The sequence below is a fragment of the Xenopus tropicalis genome, chromosome 5 (genome assembly GCF_000004195.4).
Source record: "Xenopus tropicalis strain Nigerian chromosome 5, UCB_Xtro_10.0, whole genome shotgun sequence".
Classification (NCBI taxonomy): Eukaryota; Metazoa; Chordata; class Amphibia; order Anura; family Pipidae; genus Xenopus; species Xenopus tropicalis.
This window is the reverse complement of record NC_030681.2, coordinates 109,496,497-109,516,777: the sequence shown is the minus strand read 5'-3', so window position 1 is coordinate 109,516,777 and position 20,281 is coordinate 109,496,497. Positions and strand designations below refer to the sequence as shown.

The 20,281-nt window shown below is 39.1% G+C and overlaps 1 protein-coding gene across 6 annotated transcripts in view; it reads right to left on the bottom strand.

Moving 5' to 3' along the window:
• Positions 1 to 20,281, bottom strand: part of tbl1xr1 (transducin (beta)-like 1 X-linked receptor 1) — an 80,227-nt gene that overhangs the window by 36,238 nt on the left and 23,708 nt on the right. For 3 of the 6 annotated variants that reach the window (XM_018093915.2, XM_018093916.2, XM_012963063.3), the window contains exon 2: positions 4,852 to 4,894. The gene's annotated coding sequence lies outside the window, so the exon portion shown is untranslated. 6 annotated transcript variants of the gene reach the window in all.

Genomic DNA, 20,281 nt, shown 5'->3' with positions numbered 1-20,281 from the left:
CTGATAGGAATGTTTCATCTTTTAAGACCGCTTTGGATGGGTTTTTGTACAACCTTTTGAATTACCTACACATTACGTATGATTTAATAGGTTGAGCTGTCATGGATATATGCTTTTTTAACCCAAAATACTTTGTTACGATGGAATCATTTATACACTAAAATTATACACAGGAAAACTAAGGTAGCTTTGTAATAATTGAAAGCTCCAGTTAGTGACAAAAGAGTTGCAATATCTTCAGTTATACGAAGGTGTATTTGTTATTATCATTCAATTTTGTCTACAAACTGGGTTTAAACATTACTCCTGGGGAAGACAGCTATAAAAGAAGAATCCAAAGGTCATCTCCACGCACTGTATCAGTTGCTATGGAAATAATTCAGTCCTTAGCTTATGTATTCTACTTTCACAGCAGAATGTCTGTATTAAACTATAGCTTACCCTAGCAGGGAAGGAAAAAAGCCCAGAGGTGTAAAAATGAAATGCTGCTTGATTTTCTGGTAATGGAAACTATAAATAGACACATACACATTATCCACAAATAAGGGCTTATTTATTAATTTTCGAGTTAGTGAATTTTTTCCCCTTAATAAATATAGGATATTTGAGTTTTTGAACCATAACCTGAACTGTGCAAGTTTTAGTGCTAAAAAAAACAACCAAAAAACGAAATTGTATGTTTATAAACCACCCCCATAGGTAGAGTATATATGCGGGATAGGGGTACAAGAAAATTATAGAGTATGTAAACAGTGTAATTTAGAAATAAAAAGTACATCATAAAAATGTGTGCAAGTTGGCTATTCAGTGTCACTATGAATAAGTTTGGGCCTTAGAATACTTATTATATTATTATAATATTTTTGGACTGCTGAAAAATGCAAGGAAATTCTATACACAGTGGGGAAAATAAGTAATGAACACGTCAATGTTTTTCTCAGTAAATATATTTCTAATCGGGCTATTGACATGAAATTTACACCAGATGTTGGTAACAACCCAAGTAATCCACACATACAAAGAAATCAAATAAGTCTTTAAAGAAAGACAGGTAAAAACTAAGTAAGATTTATCAGAAAGGTCTATGTAAAAACAGACATAAGCACTCACATAAAAGCTGCACTAGAGTCCTCTATCAAAAGAAACACAGGATTTCTAGTCTTTTTTGTGAACATGTTCTTTGGTATCAGACTTCCTCTCTTTTAGGGCTCTTTCAGATTTGAGGCACAAGTCTACTCAGTTCTCTCCTCTCTCCCCCTCCCATAAAAATGCATAAGAACTCACTTCCCCCTCCCTTAGAAATGTGTGATCTGAGCTTCCAATTGCTATAACTTCAGAAGGAAGGTACCAAGACCAAGCAAAAATGGCAGCTGCTGTCAGAAGGAGCTTCTAGGGCTCTTTACTTAGGTATAGTAAAGCTTTCTGCTGAATAAATATAGCTTTCTTGGTGGCAAATCTATTGGCAGTAAAATGCCAAAATCGCTTTCCTTCTCCTTTAAATTATTTGGAATAAAGTGGAATAAGTATTGAACACATGAAGAGGAGGAGGTGCAAAAAGGCATGGAAAGCCAAGAAACCTGCTGTCAGTATTTAGGAAGCAATCCTGCTCCCTTTCAGTGCAAATTAAAATAAGCTGGTTAAGTCCTAATTTATGGCCTATAAAAAGGTTTCTCGTTACCAAGGTATCAATCTCATGGTAGGTAAGGGCTCTGGCACACGGGGAGATTAGTCGCCCGCGACAAAACTCCCTGTTTGCGGGCGACTAATCTCCCCAGATTGCCATCCCACCGGCGAAATTGTAAATCGCCGGTGGGATGGCAAACGCGGCAGCGCCGCCGCGTATGCCAATCCCACCGGCGATTTACAATTTCGCCGGTGGGATGGCATTTCGGGGAGATTAGTCGCCCGAGACACAGGAGATTTGTCGTGGGCGACTAATCTCCCCGTGTGCCAGAGCCCTAAGATGAGAGGTCTCAAGACCTTCGCAACCTTGTTGTTGCAAAACATATTGATTGGCATTGGCTTATCATTTGGACAAGCCAATGAAATTATGGGAGAATATAGCCTGGTCAGATGAGATCAAAACTGAACACTTTGGATCATTGCACACATGTTTGGAGGAGAAATGGCACTGCACATCACCCCAAAAATACCATACCAACAGTGACGTTTGGAGGTTGGAACATCATGGTGCGGGGCTGTATTTCAGCATATGGTACTGGCAGACTACATATAATTGAAGGAAGGATGAATGAAGACAATGATCCCAAACACACAGCCAAGGAAACTCTCAATTGGTTTGAGAGTGAAAATAAAGCTGCTAGAATGGCCCAATCGCCCGACATGAATCAAATTGAAAATCTATGTAAAGAACTTAAGGTCAGAATTCAAATCTTGATGGTTCCAGGGGCCTCTTCTGTGAAGACAGTTTGTGTGGAAAAATTGGCCAAAATCACGTCTGAGCAATGCATGCGACTAGTTTCTCCATACAGGAGGCGCCTTTAAGCTGTCATTAGCTAAGCTTTTCTACTAAGTATTAAAGAAAGTAATATCAGTGTGTTCAATACTTATTCCCTGTGTCATTCCACATTACTACACATAATTTATGGACTTATTTGTTTTGATTTCTTTGTATCTGTGGGTTCTTACAGACATCTGGCATAAATTTCATGCCAACAGTCCCATCAGAAATAAATTGACTAAGAAAAAGGTTGACGTTTATAGTGACCAGTATTGTGTAATAGAGCACTTATGCACTGTTAAAGACAAACACATGATTTGATGCAGTCTTCTCAACAGCCACCAACAACATTCAATAAAGCACTGAACTGTAGACACTCTTCCATTACAGAGTGCATGATAATAATCATGAATGCCCTTGGCTACCAGTGTCAGTAATATGTAGTATTAAGACAGAATAGTGATCGTTTACTTTGTTTACAATACGTGCTCCTGCGTGCCAAAGGCAGCACACTTACCATTCTGTTATACACTGAAAGAGGTTCAACAGATCTGTTACTTTCACTAAAATACAAAAGATGCTTAAAGGAGAAGGAAAGGCTAAGTCACTTGGGGGTGCCAAAATGTTAGGCACCCCCAAGTGACTTACATGACCTACCTTGTACCCCGGGCTGGTGCCCCCGTTAGGAGAAAACAGCACCAGCCCGGGGCACCTGTAGACACCGCTTCCTCCTTCCTTTGCGCGCTGCTGCCGAAATCCGTGGGCCGGCGCATGCGCAGTAGAGTGAAAAGCCGACTTTAATGTTTAAGTTCGGCTTTTCACTCTGCTGCGCATGCGCGCACAAGCGAGGAGGAAGCAGGTAGCGCCGGCAGCTGCCCCGGGCTGGTGCTGTTCTCTCCGTACGGGGGCACCAGCCCGGGGTACAAGGTAGGCGTTCTAAGTCACTTGGGGGTGCCTAACATTTTGGCACCCCCAAGTGACTTAACCTTTCCTTCTCCTTTAAATGGCTTGTTCACCTTTGAGTTAACTTTTAGTATGATGTAGAGCAGGGGTGGGCTTCATCGCGGTCCACCAGTGATCCACGGGGGCTCGACTGGTGAACCGCGATCGGCGTATTGGCCACCTCTGATATAGAGGCTAATATTCTGAGACAATTTGGAATTGGTCTTCATTTTTTATTAGTTTTTTTTTATTATTTCTGTTTTGTTTTGCAGCTCTCTAGTTTGGAGTTTCAGCAGCAATCTGGTTGCTAGGGTCCAAATTACCTTAGCAACAAGGGAGTGATTTAAACAAGAATCTGGTATATTCATAGGAGAGGACTTGAATAGAGAAATAGGTAATAAAAAGTAACAATAATAATAAAACTGTAGCCTCACAGAGCAAATGTTTTTCCGCTGCTGGGGTCAGTAACCCCTATTTGAAAGCTGTAAAGAATTAGAAGGCGGCAAGTAATTAAAAAAACTATAAAGAATAATGAAGACCAATTGAAAGATTGCTTAGAGTTGGGCATTTTTGAACATACTAAAAGTTAATTTAAAGGTGAACCACCCCTTTAGCATGTGTTTTTGTCCTAGCCCTAAAGGTCTTTCTTTAGCTCCTTTTATCTATAGTTATATGTTTAAAAGCAGAAATACTTTAATAATATGAATTTTCATTCACAAAAGTCTGGTTAACCAAATTAACTAAACAAGCAAATAGTATTAGCCACATATCACATGTCCATGGATGTCAGAAAACCAACACTTTCTATTCTGAACAGTAGAGTTTGCTTCTTGAGAAAACAATTTATGCTAAATTAAACTTGTCCAGAGAGGGGAAGTCAATTTAGAAATCATTTTATTACATCTTTATTGAAATCTCCACACTGACATGAAATCCAGTCCAGTCTGACATTTTATACTGATTACAATGAAATATGTAAAACACTTACTCAACCTATAGCAGAATCCGAAATGTAAATGTACGTCTTTTTCTCCCCTGCCAGCATTAGTTTGTCAGAAGGACGAGTAGGATTTCTGCTTCAGATCACCAATTTAAAAGTTGCTCCGCTATAAACCTGCCTTGTGATGACTTCTGGATACCCTATTCAGAAACTTCTTGTAATTCTCCCAGAGGTTTTGTACTGTTTCATGGGAAGTGACCCTCACTATTATTAAAAAATTTTTAAGATGATCATATTTTGTCTGTCAATGATTTAAATATCTAAAAATGTGACTTGCCATTCCCTCATTACCGCCCTAAATAAACATGGATACTAAAGTCACAACTACTACTTAGGCAAGAAAAATACACACTCCATTAAAATGTTTTACAACAACCTGAAATATCTCTTTGACTAGTTTAATATATACATAACAAAACATGATGATATCAAAATAAAAAATTCTTACCTTGAGTATTTTAATGGATATAGATGCGTTCGGAGAAGAAAACCTGTGAATGAATCACAAGAAATCACAAATAATTACTTATAGAAAGAATATAAAGAGTATTGGTAAATATTGTGAACAAGTCAAGCTGTGTAAACAAAGGAAAAGTAAAAAAATAGTCTCTTTGGTTAAACCATCACAACAAATAAATAAGAGCGATTTATGAAAAGACATACTGATAGTTATGATTCAATGAATATACGCTAAATAAAAGCTTTAATAAGATCTTTAGTGCAGTGTATGTAAAATTACATTTCCCCAAGAAAACATTTTCTGACAGATGCTGCAAATTAAATAATACCTTAGGTTAGGAAATCTTATACAGTGCCTGGTGCAGACTTTCCCATTTGGCTTACCACATCACATTACTGAGAATGGTGAAGGTAAAACTGTTGGGAATACAATAATTTGCAGTTACCTATGGAGAATAGAAGGTATCTTATCTGAACTCATCAAGTTTCACCAGATGGTTGGATTGTTCCTAGAGACCATTCTGTCCCAACAATTACACAGCCAAAGTCTGATATGCAGATATATTTTAGTTCCCAAACTGTTTATAAAATTATAACTGTTTTCATGTCAGAAAGACACATAAATCCACTTAGCTGCTTGTCACTGGCAACACGCCCTACAAGCAAGATAGTGAGCATTCATAACATTTGCAAAGTGACCTGTGTAGGTTACACTTTCCAACCAGAATGCACAGATCAAGGATGCACATTTGAAATGATCATTTCAGTATTAGATTATTTCCTCATTCATACACCAATCCAAATACTGCCAACATCATCCGATGCTGACATACATTGGATATTAATTGGATGGCAACTGAGCAAATTTCATGTGCCAAAACATCATGTTGGCCACTGTATAGTGGAAGTGAGGAGGAAGTGAGGGAGCCAAAGCTGCTCATCACTCACTTCCTCCTGTTCTAACCATTCATGCTCTTTGCACAAATAATCAAAAACAGAAGTACTGCGTGTTGACCCTTTTACGATCGGTTAGACAGCAGGCGATAGCCTATGTATGGCTGCCTTGACTCGCTACTTTCCAGCCAAACCAATTCTTTCTAAAAGATTGCATTTGGTATTGTGTGCAAATCAGTTCTAAGAGCAATGACAGACATTTTGACATCCCTGATTAATCTTAAGCTGGCCATACACGCACCGATACTATCATACGAAACCTCGTTTCGTACGATATTCGGTGCGTGTATGGCATGTCGGCGAGTCGACAGATATCGCAGGAAGCTGCTGATATCGGACGACTCGCCGATCGGCCAGGTTAGAAAATTTTGATCGGGCACCATAGAAGGCGCCTGACCAAAATCTGCCGTCAGGGCTGAATCGGCAGAAGGAGGTATAAATCCTATTGTTTCTACCTCCTTATCTGCTGTTTCAGCCCTGACTGTGTGTGGCGGATCTGACAATGTCATCATCAGATCGCCACGTGTATGGCCAGCTTAAGCTATAGCGTGCGACAAATCGTCCCTTGCTTTCTCTCTACCAGCCAACATGCAAATTGTTTTTGGGGAAACATATGCAGCACAAGTTGCTCAGAGTTTGCTGTCCAAAGACATTTTGTATGTTTCCCAAGTGGCAATTCGCATGTAAGCCGGTAGACAGGTAGAGAGCTAGGGACGTTTTGTCACCCACTGTACCCAAGTGATAAATTAAGGGTGATAAATTAAGGGTGACAAAACATCCCGCAACTTATTGCCCTAACTAAGGCAGTGCTTATAAGACACTTTTGATTCAATGCCTTCTTAAATGACCAAACACAGATTGTAAAACAGTGCTATTCAGTCATTCAGACTTTGTTACAAAAATATATTGTACAGCAAATAAATGTTTATCTGAATTCTCACCTAACTGGCCTTTAAGAAGGGCCATAGAGTATCTAGAAGAGCAAATAAAACAGTCATGCTGGCCCACTTGCAGATGTAATTACATGGGAGTACAGAGCATGTGTATCTATTTACTAGCGCTGACTACAGGCAAATGGGGTCACTGCTACCGGGCAAACTTAGTGCCCTTTATTACATATGGGGATAGTTTCCACTACCACCACAAGCTGTAACTGAGCATGTGAAACATGCACAGCTGGAGTATATATAGGCAAGTCCATGGATGCTAGTGCAAGGAATTGCATCTGTTCACTGCTATCAAAACAAAAAGAATCCGGAACAGCACCACTGTTCAAATTTGGCCATTACAGCAACATTTCAGGCCATGTGTGGCCTTTTATCAAGCATGGCCTGAAATGTTGCTGTAATGCCCAAAAAGTTGTATGCCATAAAGGCATTTTAAAGAAGAATACAAATGGTGCTGTTCCGGATTTTCAAGAACAGAGGCAAGGTGTTGTGCTGACTACTATTTTGCAAAAAGTCTATTCACTACTATCACATCAAAAAATTCATAATGTGCCTTATTACAGCCATAAGCACTCACAGACACTGCATAAAGTCCTCTATCAAAAGAAACAGGATTTATTGCCTCCTTTTTTTGTAAACATGTTCATAGGGTATCTGACTTCCTCTCTCAGAAAATTCCTTCATTCCCAAGGCCAGAGTTTGTGCAGCTCTCTCCTGCACCTCCCCCCCCCCTCGTATAAGAATTCATAAAACTCACTCCCCCAGCCACGTGTAATCTGAGCTATAACGGCTAAGATGCAAGCAACAAGCTATGAAGACCAAGCTATAATGGCAGCTGCAATCCTAAACAAACAGAGAAAGCTTCTAGGGCTCTTTACTGAGGTATGAAAGCTTGCATTCTAGGTGGAACTAATGTGGCTAATCTACTAGCAATAAAATGCCAAAATGACTTCATTCTCCTTTAACTTTCTCAAAAGACAATTTTCCAGCACTCACTATGTTGCACACAGCCCAAATGTGTTCACCAACACATTGCAAAAGTCCAGTAGACATAGAATACCACAGCACTTCTGACTAATCAAGTAAAACCACCTCTATTACTACTCATGGCAAGATCACAGCTTTCGGAAATGTTGCTGTGATCATCCTATTAAAGGAACAGTAACATCAAAAAATGAAAGTGCTTTAAAGTAATTAAAATATAATGTGCTGTTGCTCTGCAAAAAAATTGTGTTTTTGCTACAGAAAAGCTACTATATAAATAAGCTGCTGTGTAGCCATGGGTGCAGCCATTCAAGCTGGAAAAAAGGAGAAAAGGCACAGGTTACACAGCAGATAACTAGTAGATAAGCCCCATATAATGGGGGTTTATCTGTTATCTGCTAAGTAACCTGTGCCTTTTCTCCTTTGAATGGCTGCCCCCATGGCTACACAGCAGCTAACTTATATAAACTATAGTAGTCTTTCTGAGGCAAACACACCAGTTGTAGCAATGCAGGGCAACAGTACATTATATTGTAATTACTTTTATTCACTTTCATTTTTTGGTGTTACTGTTCCTTTAAAAATAAATAAAGGTGGTTTTCCTGATTAATCTAAAGTGCAGCCGTATTCTATATCTACTATACTTAACGTTTTCTCAGTCTCAGAAATAAATCTAAATACATATTCACCAATTAAGCATAGAATTACTTTATGGGAGATGATTCTCATTAAGCAATAGACTAAATAAGGCCAGATACAGGGAGAAGAAGGAAGCTGAACTTGACAGTTTCTAGTTTTGTTTAGAAGAACTTTTGATCTAAATCTATTGTAGCTAATCACTAAGGGTTAACATTTCCACCCGATGACTTTGAAATGTTTGCAGTTTAAAATATATGTTAACAATAATCATCATCATGGCAAGTGTGACGTCCATAGCAGACATAAAATGATAGCAGCGGAGCATCACTTCTAAATAACTCAATGCTATAGCCCAATCACCAATGAAGGTTTACAAGAATCAGTCAGCAGTGTAACCAGCAAGGAACCTTTTTAATCGAAAATAAAAAAAAAATACATTATTACACGGTATCGTGGAGACACAGTCAAACAGTAATGATAGATTGGTGACATGCTCTGAACCACCCTGTATTCTTTTTTTGGGAATCACATGCACCTATGGGAGCACTCTCATGTCAGGTAATTATCAAACAAAAATGTATAAACAATAACCACCTTACCATGAATCAGCTGATTCCCACAGGAATTAATGGGGGGCAATTCTAAGGGGCCCATTTATCAATGTTCTAAATAGTCCCCCAGTGGTTTCTACAATAATCACTGCATCCACAGGCTCCTGAGTAAGTGTTTTAGAGCCATAACTGTCACTTAATTCCTACAAAAATGTAAGGGGGCAATAATAATAATTCCAAATGTTGTCACCCAACCACCATGCTGGAAATGCTTGGAGACAGAATTTGTCATTACTCTAAACAGCATAGGGATGCCTATGCTTTTATTACGCTAATAATCTTTGATGACATTCTGGACAATGGCAAAAGGATGAATTCCAAGCATCTTGCCTTGTAGTGACAAAATAACTGTGCAAAAACAAAGTGACAGAATCATCCACATTTATTAAAACATACTTGCTGGTCTGATGACTTATTTAAAAAAGACCAACTACCCCATCTCCAGGAGAGCGCTGTATGACAGGTTAGCATGTAAACAAGTAAATCATTTTGTTTAAACCTTACTATAATTGTTTAAGGAGATTAAACAGCCAGAATCACTATGTGCCACTGCCCTTACACCACACACTTCAGTTACAGATAATTACTTACTTTTTTACCCTTTAATCAGGTTTATTATTAAAAAGACTGAATAGCAACTTAAACTACAGTAGCACTACGTTTGTATCCCTGGCCTCCATTCATCAAACAAATGCACGGGTATTTGAACTATCTAAAAGAAAACACCGTGACACTAACATGCAGGACTGGATAATAACAGTTTAAATGCAGTCACTGTGCAATAAGCACACCCCTGCTGAGTCCATTTTTCCTAATCACCCTATGACTGGGTACAATCCCCCTATAGATGTGCGTTAGAGATCGCGCCATGCTCCTTGTCACCCTCACTAACTCTCCCCGGGCGGCTGGATCGGCCTGTGCGTGGGCCATAGGAAGCGGGCCTTCAGCCAATACTAAACCTATCGGGTTTGCGTGATACTTTTTATTTTTCAGTCGCTGCAGGGAACACACAATTCCAGAACGTGGAATAATCGTACCCCCCTCCCCGCCGTCTCCACCCCATGCACATACTTGGCGCCCTGCTGGAGGAACCACGTGTACCCGCGGATTCGGAATCTCAGCTCACACAGCCATCGTGCTGGCCTCGGTACGGGGAGAGTCAATCAACCGACCGTGCATACACACAATTTCAACAAACAAGGAGTGCGAAGGACTCGATAGTGAATTCAAATTACACTCCCCAAAGAGTTCAACAACAACCAACCCAAGCCGCGTCGCACTTCCGGGTTGGGTTGTGTCGCTCGGCACAGTGACGCGCACGATCACTTCCGGTTCTCAAAAGGAAAAAAAAACAAAAACGAAGTAATGGAGAGAAGATACGGGAAATAAGCGGTCACGTGATGCGGCTGTAACGCTTGGTTATTAGCTGGGTGTTGCCGAGGCAGGGGCGCTTAATGGGCCAGAGAACTGCTAGTACGAGCGTCCTGGTTCCCGTGTTGTAGCTTTTGTTAACTTTAAAGTCCAATTTTCACGAGTCCAACCATGTTAGAGGAAAATGCCTTTATATGAAAAATGAAAAGAATGTAGAGGTGGCAGTAACTATGTTGGACATATAGATACCAATAGCTGATCAGACAAACACCTTAAAGAGGTAGAAGGTTGCAAAGTGCGTAGCACTAAAGGTCCCCATACACTGGCCGACTATAGCTGCCGATATCGGTCCCTTGGACCGATTCGGCAGCTAATCGGCCTGTGTATGGGGAGAGCAGAGCGGCCTGGCCGACCGATATCTGGCCTGAAATTGGCCAGATCTCGATCGGGCAGGTTAGAAAATCCGGTCGGATCGGGGACCGCATTGGCTCATTGATGCGGTCCCCGATCCGACTGCCCCATTGCCGCCCACATAATCCAATCGTTTGGCCCCAGGGCCAAACGATCGGATTATTTTTTTTTTTTACCTAAATGCTCCCCGATATCGCCCACCCGTAGGTGGGGATATCGGGGGAAGATCCGCTCGCTTGGCGACATCACCAAGCGAGCGGATCTGCTCGTGTATGGCCACCTTTAATGCAAAGAACGATCAGACTAAGCACAGTCATGAAAACGCGAGATCGGAATACGATAATTTCTGAAGATCGCAAATATCACGAATATGCTTACGAAAAAAATCGTATTAGTCACGATAATATTGTATTGGCAATCTGAAAGTCACAAAATTTTCGGACCCAACGATTGTAAACAGCTGGAAAACCTTTCCGATTTTTTCGCTCAAGCGTACAGGAAAAGTTGCGCGGGCGTTGAAAAAGTTGCGCGATCAATGAAAAATTCAGCGAAAATACGCTCGGAGCATTCGAATGAACGATCCGAGCATTCGTGTCTTAGTAAATCTGCCCCTAAGAGGACAGCAAATGCGCCCCTTTAGCCTGTGTACCAATAAGTTCATGCTGTGAGAACAAAAAGAACCTTGGCATTACTGCTGCATCAATATGTACAACTGATTTGTGCGAAGTGATTTGCCATTAGTGGAAAATGTGCTATCAAAATGGACCCAACATAAGCCGGCCGTGCAGATCTGCTCATTTTGAAAGGTCGCCAAATGCGATGATCTTTTGCTGATACACCCACCCTATGAGGGGGAAATATTACAATGATATGATCATTTGGCCCTTAAGGTCCCCATACATGGGCCGATTATAGCTGCCGATATCGGTCCCTTGGACCGTGTAGGGGCCTGGCCGACCGTTATCTGGCCTGAAATTGGCAAGATATCGATCGGCCAGGTTAGAAAATCCAGTGGGGAACCGACTGCCCCAGGGCCAAACGATCGAATTCGCCTACATGCCTCCCCGATATCGCCACCCGTACGTAGGTGGGGATATCGGGGGAAGATCTGGTCGCTTGGCAACATCGCCAAGCGAGCGGATCTGCCCGTGTATGGCCAGCTTTAGGTTAACAATTGGATCATAATTTCTTCTACATGAGCAGGTAGATCAAGGACCACATCAATGAACTTATGCGATCCTTAATCTGACAGGAACATAAGCCTGCGCAATCAACATCTGCCCAATTTCTGAAGGGGCCAAATCAGCAGCTTTAAGCTACCTGTGTGCAGCCATAGTCCACAGTAGCAGCAGCCGTGACAGATCTCTGCTACTGCAAGCGACTAACCGTCCTGAAATGCCTTTCCACTGGCAACAATAGCAGTCAGCGGTGGAAAGGCCTACACATCACTTTGGCTTTCCGAAGTTGCCTGCAGAAGGAAACTTCATACGACTGTTCACAGATTACACTGGAATCTTGGGGAAAATACATTATGGGCAAAATAAAAAAATTCCATAGCAGAGTCCAGATATTGCACTGCACTTATAAATGAGCCTTTGCATGTTGAGATAAAACAACTATAAATATTGGTAATACGTGCATAAAATATAACTTTATCATTTTTGCACAGTCCTGGTCATTTTGTCATTATTTATAATGTAAAGATTTAGGGACAACATTTTTTAAAAGGAGCCGGAATGTTTTGAAAGCTTTCTGTGATTATTTTTTTTTTATCTTAGAATGCTAGGGAATCCCTTATCCTGAAATCCATTATACAAAAAGCCTCTTATAATGGGAAAGCCATCTGGCATAGAGCCCACTTTAAAGTGACCATACATTGGGTGACCCAAATAGACAGATTCCATCAGGATATGACCCGTCTCTGTATTGTTCTGGAAGTTTAGAGCAGCAGAAATGGATGAGCTTCAGAGCTGTGACTGAAACAATAGAGGAAGTAACAACACCACATAACTGTGCTGCTATCCTTTACTTAAATAGTCTAGATAAGGATAGCAGTGTTGTTCCATGGTGTTGTGTTGCTATTAACATTGTTTTTGATTCTGATACATTTTAGGTTTTTACTGCTTGACCTTGTGGGAGTCGAGTTTCCATTTAGTACAGGTATAGGACCTGTTATCCAGAATACTCAAGACCTGGGGCTTTCCGGATAAGAGATCTTTCCGTTATTTGGATCTCCATACCTTAAGTCCACTAAAAAATAGTTTAAACATCCAATGAGGATTAATTATATATTATTTGGGATCAAGTACAAGGTTCTGTTTTATTATTACAGAGAAAAGGGAAATCATTTTTTAAAATTAGAATTATTTGCTTATAATAGAGTCTGTGGGAGATGGCCTTTCCGTAATTTGGAACTTTCTGCATAATGGGTTTTTCGCATAAGGGATCCTATACCAGTATCAATAACGAGTGTTCTTCAGAGCTTTTTAGTTTCTGGCTGAAATTTTTCATCAGGCCCCCTGACTTTCCATTTATGACCAGAGTTTGGGTGTTATAGTCTAAAAATGTATGACTAGCAGTAGGGAAAGGCTGGTTAAAGCTGTGGCCTGCGTCCCAGAATTGGAACAGTCATGCGTGTCAGGAACTTGGAGGTGCACCTCTGCCTTCAGAAATTTTTTTGGGGTCAGGGGAATATGCATTTCTAAACATTTTGGGACATTATCTTTGTGCATGTTTGTAAAATGATATAAAATTAAAAATAATCAGCCTCTCATATTTAAAGTTACTGAAATAGCAGTGGAATGGCTTGAGTTGGTTATGCACATGATAACTCCAATTTTGACTAAATGAACATACATTCTAAAGACATTGTCTGTTGTTTAGACTGAGAAATGTAATTGTGAAGTAAAACTGGAAGAACGTGCACACAAGCAGGTTCAAGCAAGTTTTGCCAGTCAATTACTTCTCTTGCTTAAAATCACTCAAGACATTTTTTTGTTTTAATAAACTACACTGCAAAAGATAAAGTAGGACAGATATGTGATCTGTAATCCAGAAACTCATTATCCAGAAATGCGGAAATGCCATTTTTCATGAGTCTGGGTTAAGCAAACAATTCTTATTTTTGCTAATGATTTTTTTCTCTGTAATAATAAAACAGTACCTTACACTTGAAGGTAACTAATCTCTATAAATTCACGTTGTTGGCAAAAGAGTCCTAATGGGTTTTGTTAATATTTTTTTTTTTTTTTCCAGAAAATCCCATATCCCTCGCATTGCAGTTTTTTGGTTTTTTTTTTAAATTACTGTTTAAAAGAAACACAGATATACTGAATAATTTAATCATTGGAATGGTTTTGACTATTAAGTAAAGCCAGGAGTTTGTGCTCTCCAAAAGAGGAGCACATTCTTCCTTGCAAAAAACAGGATTAGTACCCTAGAATATTTTTGGGGGATAATCTGATTAATTTGTGCAGAAGAAAAATCTCAGGCTCCAGTATTACAGGAAAGACTGTGTGATGCTAAATGGTCTCTAAAAAGGTGTTAATAGATGGGCAGTCCCAGAATAAATCCAAGAAGGACCAAACTGGTCTGTAGCTATTGGCAGTAAAATGCCTTTTCTTCTCCTTTAAAATTTTAGACAGCGCAACCCTAACAATCTGTATTATTTTTATTAGCCTGCAATTGCCTAGGTCACCCATTTCATCATATACTGGTCTTAGTAATTTACATTTCTGGCATAAAGAATTTTCTATTTATATAGCCCTACAAGTTACACAGTGTTGTATAAAATTATTCAAGCTAACGGGAGCTTTACAACAACCAACATCGGTACCCCTGAATTACTTTGGCTTCATAATTGCCTCTTCCACCCTAAACCCAACCCACTTGGTTTTTTTTGCAATGTAAATAAGGCCCGGTATAACAGTTTCTGTCGCCAGTTCCCAGTATTCAGTTTTGTAAACAGACCCAGAAAATCCATATCTACAGTATATAGATGTAGGATAAGCATCCTTAGCTGTCCATGGTTTATATAGAGATCATAAAACATTTTTGCTGTGGATTTCTGACCCTTGTCATGGGGGTCTTGATGTAAGCTTATCAAACTATGTTAAGGGAAAATTTTTGCACTCATTAAAATTACAAGTAATGAGCCTGCAATGATTATTTATAGAAGAAATTAAACAATTATTCCCCACCCTCAGAACAGTTAAATAAGCAATTAGACTGTTGCATGGCTCATCACAGCAAGGGACAATTCTACCAATTTTTCAAGTGGTATAATGATATCCAGAAGATCTAATGCAAAACTATCAGTATTCAACTCACATACAAATAATAATTTACTTTGTTTACAGAAAGGAATATTAATGAACTATGCTGAAATTCATCAAAATTAAATTAAGGGTATCATTTTAAGCTACGGTATATTGTAAGCATGACATGCTTTAGGAAAGTAGAGAATAATTTTAATGAAAATGAGTCACAGTTTTACAATTGGGGGTATTTTTGAGCATTTAAAAATTTCCCTTTAACTATTGTCAGTGAGAAGTTCTACTGTGGCACATTCATAGGAGAAAATACCACTTTTCTCTGCCTACGTTCTGTCCAAGACTGAAGGAAACAAAATGTAAATAATTCGTACACAATGTAAGTAAAGTTTATTTTGCAGGAGTTTCACAATAATATAGGATTCAGAATTGTTTTTTATGGTGACAGCTCCCCTGGTGCACCACTTATGGTAATGCCCCACAGAGAGATTAGTCGCACGTGGGAAGTTTAGCAGCAGGGAATACTCTGACTTTCACTATGGCTATTTTCAGGGCACCTTGGAACTTAAGATGCAGCAATTTACTTTGTTCTTTCATACATTTCCAATTTTATATGGTATTTGAAATGTTTCAGCAAAATCCCCGCTTAAAATGAAGCATGAACTCTCATAAAATCCTCTCAATAAAACGTGTCCATAAAATATCTCTTTTACAAAGCTGTAATTGTTAATAAGGCAAATGAAAGTCTGTAATGCAGAGTAATCAAAATACATTTGTTAACTGCTGTTATTTTGCAGTACTGTAACATTACATATATTCACAACAGACACATTTATTATTATTATTTCTTACAGTAAATTTAGACCCACTTATATTCATATTCAGGGGGATGCTCATGTCTATTAGGGAACATTTTTTTTTCTAACTGGTGTTGTTATGAAAAGTTGCTCAGTATACAACGAAGTGCTACCAAGCGCAACCAGCAGTGAACAACTGGGTCAGCCAGCAGCCCATGTGGGCATGTGCCCAATTCTCCCAACTTTTTAATTCTTAGCAAAACTGCAAATCTCTGTACGGGAAATTCTACAGCACCAATGACTTATGAATGTTTAGCATGGTCCATTTAATCAGCAAATACAGGGATGCACAACATTCTTAAAGGAAAACTGTACCCCAAAACAATGTAGGTCTCTTAAAAATGTATTGCAGAAACACGGTCATATGTAAAACCCTGCTTCATCTAAATACACCATTTTAATAAAAATATACTTTTTAAGTAGTATGTGCTATTGGGTAATCCTAAATAGAAAATTGCCATTTTAGGAATTAAGGGGCGATCATGGGATTCACAGTGCACACAAACAAAGTGGAGTTCTGTCTTTTGCTTCCACACTTGTTCCTGTTACAGTTAGAGCTGCATTATTTCTGGTCATGGGATCTCTGAGGGAGCACACAGCCCATCACTAAATGGTGGATCAAGGGAAAGGGTTTAAAAGGGCAATATATTACTGCCCTATATATATATATATATATATATATATATTCCAGTTTGGCAAGATTCTTTGATAGGTCATAATATAATTATAAACTATCTGCTGGTTAAGTATTCATTCTGGGAGTATATTTTTCCTTTAATGGTCCAAATTGGAACTAGCCCTGTAACACAGAGCAACCAACAGATGCTATCTATTATTGTTCAAACAATTTTACATGTATAAAGCTAATTGCTGGTTTTCCAGTGGTTACAGAGCTACAAAAAATAATATCCTTATCTGTGAATAATGCTGCAATATCGGTTGCTATTTATCTATCAGACATTTATTTTGTTAATAAGATTACTATAATTATAGTCATGTCTAGAAATTGTATAGACAATTTCTAAAAGGCAACTAAAGTCTTAATAAAAGTGCTACAAACATGCTACAGACTTAAAGTGCAATGTTAGCATGAGTCTAATAAATATACAGCAGCTTGTGTCAGCTGCCTATTGTTTTTAGATATTTGTTATTACAGGTATGGGATTCCTTATCTAGAAACCCGTTATCCAGAAAGCTCAGAATTAACTGAAGGCCATTTTCCAAAGAATCCATTTTAATAATAAAACAGTACCTTGTACTTTATCTAATTTAAGATATAATTAATTATAACTGGACGCAAAACAATCTTATTGGTTTCATTTTTAATATTTAAATGATTTTTAATTATTCAAATTACAGAAAGACCCCAAAAAACCTAAGCCCTAAGGTCCTAAGCATTCTGGATAACAGGTCCCATACTTGTAATTGTTCCAAACCAGGGGCAGTTATGCCAGCATTAAAATGATAGTTTCTTTAGAATTAAAGTTAAAAGATGAAAGGATAAGGATATATTGTTCATGATTTTCATTACTTTTGTATATTATAATAGAATCTAATGAGTCACATAATCTAGTGCAGAGGTGTCCAACTTGCGGCCCGCGCCCCCCCTCTGTGTGGCCCCGCACCTGTCTGGCTGCTGTGACTGCTTACCTGCATTGTTCAAACCTCAGATTCAGGATGTAAACCCCTCTTTTGTTTAAACATGCAATCCCCTGTACTGTTCACACCTTTTAGTCCCGGCATTATTCACCCCTGCATTGTTCACACTTCAGGCTCAGACTGTAAGCCCCTACACTGGTCACCTGTTCACACCTCAGACAGACTGTAGGAGAAGTGCCAGCATTGTGTCACTGCATGTACTGCCTGCCCTATGCTGCCTGTGTGTATGGCACACAGGCAGCATAGGGCAGGCAGAGTATGCACACAGGCAGCATAGGAAAGGCAGAATATGGCGCACACAGGCAGCATAGGACAGGCAGAGCATGGCACACACAGGCAGCATAGGGCAGGCAGAGTATGGCACACACAGGCAGTATAGGGCAGGCAGAGTATGGCACACACAGGCAGCATAGGGCACGCATAGGCAGGGTAGGGCAGGGAGAGTATGGTACACACAGGAAGATTGTGTACTTGTGATTGATTGATTGTGTGACATAGGGGCAGATTTATCAAAACATGAGTTCGAATCCCGAATGAGAAAAATTCGGATTGGAAAAGAAAATTTCTGAAGATCACAAATATCACGAAAATGCTTACGAAAAAATCGTATTAGTCACAATAATATCGTATTGGTGATTTTCGTACCGAACCATTGCAAACAGCGGCAGAGCCTTTCCGAATTTTTCGTGCGGGCACTCGAAAAAATCGCGCAGACGCGTGACGTTGCGCGAGCGCGAAAAAAATCGGCGAGAATACGAACGCTCCGAGCGTTCGGGTCTTTGTAAATCTCCCCCTAAGTGTATCAGCAAATACTACTACTTGACCCCATCAAAATTGGGGATATTTGTGCAGCTTGGATGGTTGGAGCAGTGGGTGTTCCTTTTTGTGTGTTCAAAATATATCCCTGATAGATTTCTTCCTGTGTGCTCAGAGGGAGTTACACAGAGGACTTGTTTATTGCAGGACACAAAGCTCTTTGTTTTTCCTTAGTAAGCACTAGAGAGAAGGGACACATTCATAAAAGCCAGTCTGGTGTTTGTTTACTTTTTATGCACATACTGATAACAACATGCTGCAGGATTTCAGATATATAATAGCAGCAACTGCCATTGAAATCCTCTGGACAACAGCATTGAATGACACTGGATGTATGAGAGAAGATTTATGTTTGCTTCATACAGGAAACCCCATGTGAGTTAAGGACTCATTAGTTGAGGTATTTTTTCCCTAGCGGGCTTTCTTAAACTCACTCGGGGTATCCTTAACTCATGCGGGCTTTCTTAGGGTATCCTTAACTCACGTGGGGTTTCCTTTATGATTGCTTGAACCGAAATAGTGTGTTCAGTCTCTAAAATGAATATGTCATTTATACTGATAACTCATTGAAAGTCATCCTTCAGGTGTAGAATTTTAGCTCCAGAGATTAATTAGGCAGTATTAAAAATATCCTGTTTTTGACATATACAAGGAAAATTCCATATTCACAATGAGAACTTCAGGCAACCCTTGTAAACTAAACCATAAAATTTAATGTAGCTAGAAATATTATAATTTATATAATGAACTTACTGCATAACCCTAGAGGTTCAGCATCTCTGTAAAAGTAATGACAGTAAAGAAATTGTCAATAAAATGACAGTAAAAAAAATTTTCACCCATTGACATCAATGCATTTCACAAATTTTTCAGCAGTTTCGCAAATTTTTCAGCAAAGCGAAACATAGTCGCTCATCACTAGTTATGGTAACCTTGGGCTGGTACTGAGGCAAAACATGTGCAGCATTTCTGCTTCTTTATTTAAGCTTGTTTGGCTTTCCTTTAACAGTATTAGCGCTTAAAATTGAATAAATAATAAGTATGGAAAGTCTGGGAGTGCAATAAGTGTTGGAGCAAGCTATAAGAAAAGCAAAACAACCAGGAAAGAATCATGCCTATCTCTTATTTGCAGCTGTTACTAGAGGGCTGGTAGAGCAAACAATGGCAAGTCATCAACTTTAAGACTGCAAGTAAGAAACATATTCTTGCATCTCAATGCACTACCAATATTAAGCATTTAAAACTAAATCTCTTCCTTTTTTTCTATTTATCTATTTTAAATTTGGGTTATGAGTTCTGTAGACTCCCAGCTATTTCTTAAACGCAGCATTCATTCTCAGAGCCAGAAATCCCAGTCCCAATTACTAGAGCCTTATATTTGTAATTAAGTTACCTTTAGTTCACAGTGTTTCAAATGTGTTAGTCAATAAGGCGTAATTTCTATTCTCTGTATTTAGAACAGTCCCTGTCTGTGCAAAGCATTGTCAGCAGAGAACCATTACAAGAGTAACGTTTTTTTCCTTTGACATCAGCATTAATCAAAGATAGAACTGCAAGAGAAATTTGTATGTATTCTTTGCTAGACTAGCTTTAGGAGATTTACAGCTCCTGCTATCCTGGAAAGAGCTAACTGCTGTTTTCTCATTTTCAGTGGTTCATTATTAGAATAAACTGTCAGATATTCATGCCCATGATATTTAGAGATGTCAACTTACCCCATGTCATTAGGGACATTTTTGAGCCCTTATATTATGTTACTATTTGGTGTGTAGAAGAATTAGGTTTAAAAAAAATATGACTGGATCAATACCTCCCTGATGATTTGTGGTTAGTTGACATCTCTAGAAAATTACAGCACTCTCCAAATTACTTTTTCTACCCACTAGGCAAATCCTGAGC